The sequence below is a fragment of the Chrysochloris asiatica genome, unplaced genomic scaffold (genome assembly GCF_000296735.1).
Source record: "Chrysochloris asiatica unplaced genomic scaffold, ChrAsi1.0 scaffold00432, whole genome shotgun sequence".
In the NCBI taxonomy this organism is placed as follows: domain Eukaryota; kingdom Metazoa; phylum Chordata; class Mammalia; order Afrosoricida; family Chrysochloridae; genus Chrysochloris; species Chrysochloris asiatica.
This window is the reverse complement of record NW_006408950.1, coordinates 866207-876131: the sequence shown is the minus strand read 5'-3', so window position 1 is coordinate 876131 and position 9925 is coordinate 866207. Positions and strand designations below refer to the sequence as shown.

At 42.6% G+C, this 9925-nt stretch overlaps 1 pseudogene; it reads left to right on the top strand.

Annotated features, from left to right (window-relative positions):
• Positions 1–277: 277 nt before the first annotated feature.
• On the top strand, positions 278–9619 carry LOC102817750 (annotated as a pseudogene).
• The last annotated feature ends 306 nt before the right edge of the window (positions 9620–9925 follow it).

Genomic DNA, 9925 nt, shown 5'->3' with positions numbered 1-9925 from the left:
GGCAGTAGCAATGAGTTCAAGTGTAGCAACGATTGTGATGTTGGCCCAAGACCGGGCAATGTTTTGTTCTGTTGTGCATAGGGTTACTATGAGTTGGTACCAACTCTATGGTACCTAACAACAACAACTCAGCAGCAGATTTGATGTATTAAACACTAAAGACCAAAGACCATAAGAGTTGTGGGATGACATCAAGAGCATCATATAAGAAGAAAGTAAAAGGTCATTAAGGACGTGAAAGCCTGTGCTTCTTCTTAAAACTTACATTACCACGAGAATGAATGAACTGAATGAAACTGAACCGGAGTACCAGACAGAAGCCCCACCAGAAGACTCCAATGAAGCCAAACCAGAGAAATGGAGTGAGGCCACTAGACAGTCCCAAAGGCTGCACCTTCATCTCAGTGGAAACCACCAGCATAGTGGAGCGTGGCTGCTGTGGTGTCTTCTGGGACCACAGACTCAAGTACATGAGGAGTCTGGTGACTCGGAAGTGGAGAATGAAGCAAAAGAATTTCCCCCCTCAAAAGAGAGCAGAATAGATGGATAAAGAAGATGAAGATGAGGCAATGGTTGACATGATGAACAATTGATTTTGGAAAGATATGATGAAAAACACCAGTGAAAGTAAACTTTCAAAAGACAAGCTTCAAAAAAGACATAAAGAAAAGTTTCAGCATGCTATTGGGGAGAACCTGCCTGGGCACAGAATAAGAGCCAGAAAACATCTTCAGAGGCTGGAAGCGAAGAGAATGAAGATGACTTGTTGCAACTGAACGGAAATTTCCTATCACATCAACTTCTCATTCAAAAGGAATCTTGAAGATGAAGAACTGCCAAAATGCTAAGCTGAATGAACATCCTACTAGTGCTCAGATCTCATCTGTGCAGCTCCATCCTAGTGCTCAAGTTGTGAAGGTTGCTGGGTCAAATAATGCTGTACTGCTCTCTCAGGTTGATGGAAAAACTTATCCTAATATCTAGAGCATCTATTTGGAAAAGTTTTCGATCTTTAAGGCTTGTTTTAGAGCTAATAAAACAGAGCTTTTAGCCACAAGCTGCTCCTTGGAAATTCTATACTGGGTCAGTATGAGTCAGAACAAGCTCGATGGCACTTAACAACAACAACATAGCCATAGCAAAGTCCTTTATGTCTATGATATATTGGTGGGAAAGCCAATTCCTGTGCATCAAAGGAGGGGGTTGAAATAGAAGATAGTGAGGAGCTTCAAAGTTTCTCCAGATGGGTCCTTCTTGCTCAAAAATGGTACTGCTGGATCTTTTCATTTGCTGCCAATGAAGACTAAAGAATTGACTGGTAGCCTGAAGATTCATGGAAGGGCTGCAGCATCCACATTTTCTGCAGATAGTAAGAAAATATATGCCTCTTCAGGGGATGGGGAAGATTACATTTAGGATGTGGATTCTAGAAAGTGTCTTAATAGATTTTCTGGTGAAGGTACTTTATATGGATTAAGCATTGTCACCTGGAGGAAAGGACACTATGTGGCTTGTGGCTCTAATTTTCAAGTGGTAAACATATACAATGGACTCCTGGCATGGTGCTGTGGGTTAATGCGCCAGACTGCAAAGCCGTTTGAATTTCAAGGTCAGCAGTTCAAGCTCACCAGCTGCTTCTCGGAAACCCTATACAGGGTCTCTATGGTTTGGAACTGATTTGACAGCACTTAACAAAAATAACAACAAACATACACAATCAAGATTCTTTTCTGCAGTTACCAAATACAAAGGTGATAAGTGATAATGAACTTGGTTACAGGTGTTACTTCTCTGACCTTCAGTCCTACCACAGAAATCTTAGCAATTGCTTCAGACAAATGAAAGAAGCAGTCAGATTGGTTCATCTTTCTTCTTGTACAGTATTTCTTAACTTTCCAGTTGTTAAAAGGAAGACTATTTCTTTTGTTCATACAAAGAATTTTTCTCACAGGAGTAGATATTTTGCCTTGGGCAATAAGAAGAGCAAGGCCCTAATGTATTGGTTACATCATTACTCAGACTTCAAAAAAGATGATTTGAAATCCATTTGAGCCACAAAAGAAACCCATCCTGATACATGTTTTCAGAATTTTTCCTGAATGTTTTGATAAATAATATCTAAATAATGATTTATTGAGCCAGTTGTGCTTTTTTATATTAACAGAACTGTCCTAATACACACATGACAACTTTCGTTTGAAAACAAAAAAAAGGTCATTAAGAAGACAAAAAAGAAGGAAAAGACAAAAACAGATGTCAGAAGAGACTGAAACTTTCTCTCCAGTGCAGAGATGCTAAAGTAATTGTAATAATGGTGGTGGTTATGTGCCATGGAGTTGGTTCCGACTCATTACGACCCTGTACAGGGTTTCTGAGGCTGTAAATCTTTACGGGAGCAGAAAGCCTCATCTTCTTCCCATGGAACAGTTGGTAGTTTCAAACTGCTGACCTTAAGGTTGGCAGCCTGATTCGTAACCATTACACTACCAGAGCTCCTTAATTGGAATAATAGAGGAGGTAAAAGAACTGAACAGAAAATTTCCAAGGGCAGCTTGAGAAGACAAAGTCAAGTATTATAATGAAATGTGCAGAGACCTGGAGTTAGAAAACCAATAGGGAAGACCATACTCAGCATTTCTCAAGCTGAAAGAACTGAAGAAAAAAGTCAACCCTTGACTTTAAATATTGAGGGATTCTATTCCGGTGTGGCGCTATGGGATAATGCGCCATTTGAACTGCAAAGCCATTTCAACTGCAAGGTCGGCTGTTCAAGCTCACTAGCTGCTCCGCAGAGACCCTATACAGTGTCACTATGGGTTGGAATCGACTCGATGGCACTTCACAACAACAACAATCTGGGCAAAATGGACTCCTGCTATGGTGCTGTAGGGTAAGCACTATACTGTGAACTGCAAGGTCTGTAGTTCAAACCTACTAGCTGGTGCTTGGAAACCCTATATAGGGTTGCTATGAGTCAAAACCAACTTGACAGCACTTAACAACAACAATAACACGGGCAAAATATTGAATGATGCAGAAAGTATCAAAAGAAATGGAAGGAATATACAAGTATTCACTATAACCAAAAATTAATAAAGTTGGCATTCAACCATTTCAAGAGGTAGCATAGGATCAAAAACTAATGAGAGAAAGGAATAGCCAGAAATATCACCATAGAAAGCTTTTAAGTCTGTCTTCTGCCTATAACTGATTGGAATATCTAAAATGGGGCTAAAACTTGCCCAGTGAAGGAGGCTTCATGTGGAGCCTCTACATCACATAAGACCATAGGTGAAATCTTGAACCCCTTCCAAAATCTTCTGAGGTGGGAATTTTTCACTTGAAAGGACAAGCAGACCAGCTTGGAGTGGCTAGAAGAACAGAAGATAGTTCTTGAAGAAAGACCAACAGGAAAAATCAAAAACAATAATGGCAATCCAACTGACTACTACAAGAACAAGCAAGTTGCTTGCCCAGGAGACATCAAAGCAAGTAGTTGGGTTCCCCTCAGGGCAAACCCTCTTGTAAGACTAAGACTCAAGGAGAATACACGAGCAGACATGTGCTCTGACTGGTGACCATGTTGGTCACCGATAAGGGGAAGTGAGGGAAAAACAGCAATGAAGCTGAGAGCTAAGTCCTACCACGTTCAATAGACTCCTCTGAACCCGAGTGGAGACCTGGTTGGCCAGCAATATGGTAAGACCTGGGGACTTCTGGGCCCAGAGTCAGTGACATAGCCACAGAGGACTAGAGTGGAGAGTGAAGCGTTCAGCTGATAAGAAGTGAAGGTATATGCACAAGAACACCCCCACACTTGCAGATAATACCCACTTGACCTGGATTCAATGGCTGGCTGATCAGAACTCAATTAGAAGAAGAAAGAAGAGGAAAAAAAGTGTAATCTGATACAATTTGATGAACTTGACCTACACCTATGGATGCAGTAGCTCAAAAGAGGGAACACATCTTTACAGTGAAGATCATTCCCACCCCCTGGATACACAGGGTAGACAAGGATGGGAAACTTGGACATTGGTTACACAAAATGGGGGAGCTACAAAGGCAAGAAGTAACTGGCTTACAAGCTTTCAAGAGGGAACCTATATCCAGAGGGCACGGAGAAAGGTAGAATCTCCACTGAGTAGTATCCAATCTGTCTGAGTGGGGTTGATGAAAGGAGATGGGGATTGGACTCTTGTGGTACAATAATGAATAATTGCTATCAGGACTGACTGTGAGGGTTGGAAATGTAAAGGTAGACATTTTGTAACAAAAGGAGGGGAGTGGTTGACTTTACAGTCCAGGAGCAGAGGTCCCTGGGACCATCAAGGGAGAAGAGCAGAGTGCAGGACCCTACCCAGAGAAACAGTGATGCCAGAGATGGAGGCAGAGACAGTGAGATGGAGATGGAGCGGCTGGGGACTCTAGAACCAGAGAGGGAGAGGGGCTGTGTGCTGACGACTGAGGGGCAGGCTTGCGGGGTGTACCCTTTGGTTTGTTGATAATGCATGGAGGGGACTGTAACCATGGCAATGAAACAATAGATGATAGGATGAATGTAAAGCTAATGTTCTCCCATGTAAACTATCACATAATTCACAATAAGACATTTAAACAAAACGAAAAAGAGAAAACAAACTAATGATCTTGAAGGAACCCGAAGGTAGAAGTACAGATTCATTGAAAGCATTGGCAAGCTCTGAGAATTCATGGAATACAAATTGTAATTTTTCAACAAACTGAGGCAGCACTGAAGGCACTCACTCATCTCTGCCAAGAAATTTGGAAGACTTGGCCAACTGATTGGAAGAGATTCATATTTGTGCCTATTCCAAAGAGAGGTGGCCCAACAGAATGCAGAAACCATCAGACAATATCATTAATATCACGTGCAAGTAAAATTTTGCTAAAGATAATTTATAAATGGCTGCAGTTGTACATTGATAGGGAACTGCCAGAGGTTCAAACCAGATTCAGACGAGGAAGTGAACCGAGGATATCATGGCTGATGTCAGATGGATCTTGGCTGAAACCAGAGAATACCAGAAACGTGTTTGTTGTTATTGTTAAATGCTGTTGAGTCAGTTCCAACTCATAGCAACCCTGTATAGGGTTTCCAATGAGTGTCTGGTGGATTTGAACCACCACCTTGGGGTTCAAATAGACCTGGTGGTCTAGTGCTTATCTTATAGCACCACGCCAGGATTCCAGATGTTGACTTGTGCTTTATTGACTATGCAAAGGCTTTAGACTGTGTGGATCATGACAAGCTATGGATAACATTGCAAAAAAATAGGAATTGCAGAACACTTAATTTTGCTCATGAGGAACCTGTACACAGACCAACAGACAGTCATTCATTAAAATCAGGAAAGGTGTATGCCAAGGTTGTATTCTTTCACCATACGTAGTCAATCTGTATGCTGAGCAAACAATCCAAGAGAATGGAATATATGACAAAAAACATGGCAACAGGACTGGAGGAAGACTCATTAACAACCTGCAATATGCAGATACACAATTTTGTTTGCTGGAAGTGAAAAGGACTTAAAATACTTACTGATGCAGATCAAATTCAGTATGGGTTGCCCCTCAATGTTAAGAAAAGAAAATCCTCACCACTGGACCAATAAATAATCTCATGATAAACAGAGAAAGGATGGAAGTTGTCAAAGACTTCATTTTGCTTGGAGCCATTATCAACATTCATGGAAGCAGCAGGGAAAAAAAATCAAACAACATACTGCATTAAGCAAATCGGCCACACAAGACCTCTTTAAAGTGTTCAAGAGAAAAGATGTCCGTTTGAGGAGAAAAGTGCACCTGACTCACATCAGGGTCTTTTTTATAGCCTTACATGCATGTGAAAGTTTGACAATGAATAAGGAAGACAGTAGAAGAATTGATGCTTTTGAGTTGATGGTCTTGAAGAAGAATATTGAAAGTACTGTGAGAAACATTGTCGATACCCTGGATACTGCCTGGGTTCCTCTTGGCAACTGTGGGTCAGTACAAACCTCTAACTAGGACCTTAACCCAACGTGTCTCAGAAGGGAGAACTGGATCAGACCACCTTATCCTGTATGAGGTCACTGATGAGTTATCACGAGTGCTTACCGACAAATGCTCAAGAAATACAATCTGTACACATTTTAGGGAGAGTGAGGCTTTATTATTATTCAATTTTGCAAAATCAGGGGCCAAACCCAGAAGACATGGGCAGGCACACCACGCAGCCATTTTACAAACACCTTTATCTCCTAACTCAAAAGTCCCTCCCCTGGTTCCTCATTGAATGAGTATTACAGGGTGAACAATTTTCCTAGACATTGCCAATTTCCCTTTGAAGGTTGCATTCTTATTTAAAGTTTCTACTTTTTGGAACAGGTTCTGTGTCCCCACCAATTCATCCTGCTCTCATACCCCAGGTGCACGATCCTCTGTTGTTACACCAGCAGACAATCTCAATTAGCAACTTCCTGGACCCCCTTATTTCTGAAGATGGAGCATCCTGAGAATTCTTTCTCACAGTACCATGGGCTGCCAGAGGAACAAACAAATCTGTGTTGGAAGAAGTACAGCCAAAAGCCAGGATGGTGAGATGTAAAATCTCATGTTTTGAACATAGTATCAGGAGGGAGCAGTCCCTGGAGTAGGATATCATGCTTGGTAAACTGGAGCGTTAATAAAAAAAAAGGAAGACTCCCAATGAGATGGATTTCTACCATGGCAACAGCAATGGACTTAAGTACAGCAATTGTGAGTATGGTGCAGGATGAGGCAGTGTTTCATTCTGTTGTGTATAGGGTCTCTCTGAGTTGGATCCAACTGTTGTAGTTGTTGTTGTTATATGTACGCCGTGGAGTCGGTTCCAACTCATAGCAACTCTGCACATGGTTTCTGGAGCTGTAAATCTTTATGGGAGTAGAAAGCCTCATCTTTCTCCCTCAGAGCAGCTGGTAGTTTCGAACTGCTGACCCTGAGGTTAGCAGCCCAATTCATAACCACTACGCTACCAGAGCTCGGTGGCACTTAATAACAATAACAACAACCTTGTTTTGAGCAGCATGTCTGGCATTAGTTCTTCTCCCTTGTCACAGCTCCCTACAGGTAAAGTAAGCCTCCTGACATTGCTAATCCCATTTTCACTCATGATGCCTTGTTGGGTTTCAAGCCTTCTGAGTACATAGGTGCCATGAGATTGAAATTAAAAAAAGACTAGAACTCATTCTGAGAGACATTAATATAGTACAGAAACAAGAATAAAGGAGATTGTTGACCCACAAGGGACTTTTATCTACAAAGGGTGAAACACAGCTATATCCAGTGGAGACCGGCTGGATCATGAGGTTTTACCTTGAAGGGGCTAGGGTCTTTTTATAACATGGGATATTCGCCAGCTTAAGGGCAGCCGATGGTGGTATTCAGAAGTAGGGAAATGTAGGGAAATCCCAAGGTGCTGGGCTGTCTGTCCCCTCCTAGCGAACAGAGTTTCCGAGTAGGAATAGGGGTCTCCTTCCTAGCATGTTCAAACCTAAAGCAGGAGAACAGGCTAGCTAGACCAAGACAGTCTGCTCCTTCCTAGAAAGCAAGAGCAGGGGAGAGGTAAGGCACAGGAGACATTGTTTGATGTGACCTTAGCTGGTCATTTTGGAGTGTTAAGTTTTTGCTCCTACATGCCTCCAGACCCTAGGGTCAGTAGATACTTCTCTCCCTTACCCTATCCTTTTGTTTGAATTTTCAGCAATTCCAACACTTTTGTAACTAATTCTCCACATTAAATTCCTTCTGTTTTCTTAAAAGTGATACAGCTGTTATTATCATTATTAATAAAATTTATTCTTAGATTCTCATAATCACTTAAATATATAATTTTCTGGTTTGGGAACAAAAATTCTTTGATATTTTGCTATGTCTGCTGGGACACCTGGGAAACCTCCTGGTAGACCAGTTAGTATTCCCTCTCCCACTGAACTCCCAGGAGGACTATTTTACAACCAGAGATTAGTTCTATTTTGATTCTTAAGCTGAAACTTGCTCAGAAAGAAGTACTGTCATTTTTGGCCAGCTCCAGGCTTGCACTCTCCAAGCCACACCACGGAAGCAGGAAATCCTTAAGGCTCTGCCCTCCCCACTTCAGTGTGCTTAGTGTGTGATGTGGCCAAACATTAGAGAAGGATCCTTGTAATCACATACCTTTAGATTCTGTCCTATACCTTGTGGCTGTAAAGTGGTTACCTTGGAATCTGTTAGCTAGCAGGGCCAGGACTAGGGTGAAACCAGAGAAGCTAGGCTGCAACATTTAAGGAAGGCACTCAATCTCAGGACCATGCAAGTTAGCCTTGAAAAGGAGTGCCTCCTTAAATATTACAAGTACCCTTTGTCTTTCCCTTTAGACTGGTGTTTCCCATTAAAATAAGAGCAGCAAAACTTAGAATTTCAGGGTTAGATGGGATCTTAATGACTCCTGTTTCTCCTAGTGAGGTCCTTGGAGCACCTACTGGAGACTTCCAGGGAAGCTGGTGGGAATGTAAATTCATGGACCTCAGCCCAGACCTACAGATTGAGAATCTTTGCCGGTGGAGGAGGGAATAAACATTTTAATAGTTCCAGGAGCTTCTTAATAAATGAGTGCTTGAGACTTCTGCTATTTGATGCCTACTTAAAATGGGCCCTTTGTTTGAATATTTCAAGTTCAGGCAACACACAGCATCACCAAGTTAGCCCGTTTCAGGTCTCAGACAGCAACTGTTAGAAAGTTTATTACACTGGGCACACTTTTTCCTCTCAGTAACTTCACTCTGTCTGAAAAGACATTGAATAAATTTAATCTTTCTACATTACCACCCTCGAGTACTTAATCCATTTATCCCCTCTACTAAGTCACTCCTCTTGGTGTGGCGCCATAGGATCAGCACTCGACCTCAAGGTCAGTTTGAACTGTAAGGTCGGTGGTTCAAATTCACCAGCTGCTCCTCAGAAACCCTATAATAGGGTCACTATGAATCGGAGCTGACTCGAGGGCACTTAACAACAACTAAGTCACTAAACCCACTGAATTCAGTTGAATTCAACTCACAGCGACCCTATAGCACAGAGTGGAAGTGTCCCCAAGGATTTTTGAGACAGTAAATCGTTATAGGAGCCGTCTTCCACATCTTTCTCCAGTAGAGCAGCTGATTGGCTTGAACCGTCGACCTAGCAGTCCAATGCCTAACCCACAGTCTATGTTCCATCAACTCTTCCTTACATGCCACCAGCACATTAGCAGAGTATGAAGTGCAAAAGGATAGCCAAGCAGGCCTGTCCCAAGGAGTAAAGTCAGGCACTGACTCCCATTACCTGACTTTCTGAGCGTCAGCCCGCCATTCAAGACTTCCCGGCCTTTGTCTGCTGCCCCCTGCTGGCCTCAGGAAACACTCCAGGGCTCGTTGAGCCGAGCGCCAGTGCTTCCCCCTCACGTGCGAGTAGGAGTGCAGATGGTCCGCTTACTCTTCGAAGAGGGAATGCAGTCGGGCTACAGGAGAAAAATCTGAAGCCAGAAACAGACAAAGTTAGCATGTGGCAGGGAGAGAGCGCTGCCGGGGAAGACACGCGCCGAGTGGTTTGGACCTAGACCCCTGAGTGTTGCCCCTCCCGCGGAAGACAAGACAGCGCGTCTGGACCTAACTTTCAGCATCTCCAAAGGTGAGTCCCCACAGCTCTGTGCAGCCCTGAGAGTTGCAGAAATGCTCCTAGCAGATGGTTTCTCAGAGAATCATTCTTAGAAAGATGACAGTGTACTGCTTTCTGTTTCTTGGAAAGAAAATGACAGCATTGTCCCAGGGTTTTTCTTAATTGTGTGGAGGAAAAGAAGACCTCCATTTTCATTGAGGCTAAGGAAAATGCTGTTTATCTGACTGAGTGAATAATCATAAATTAT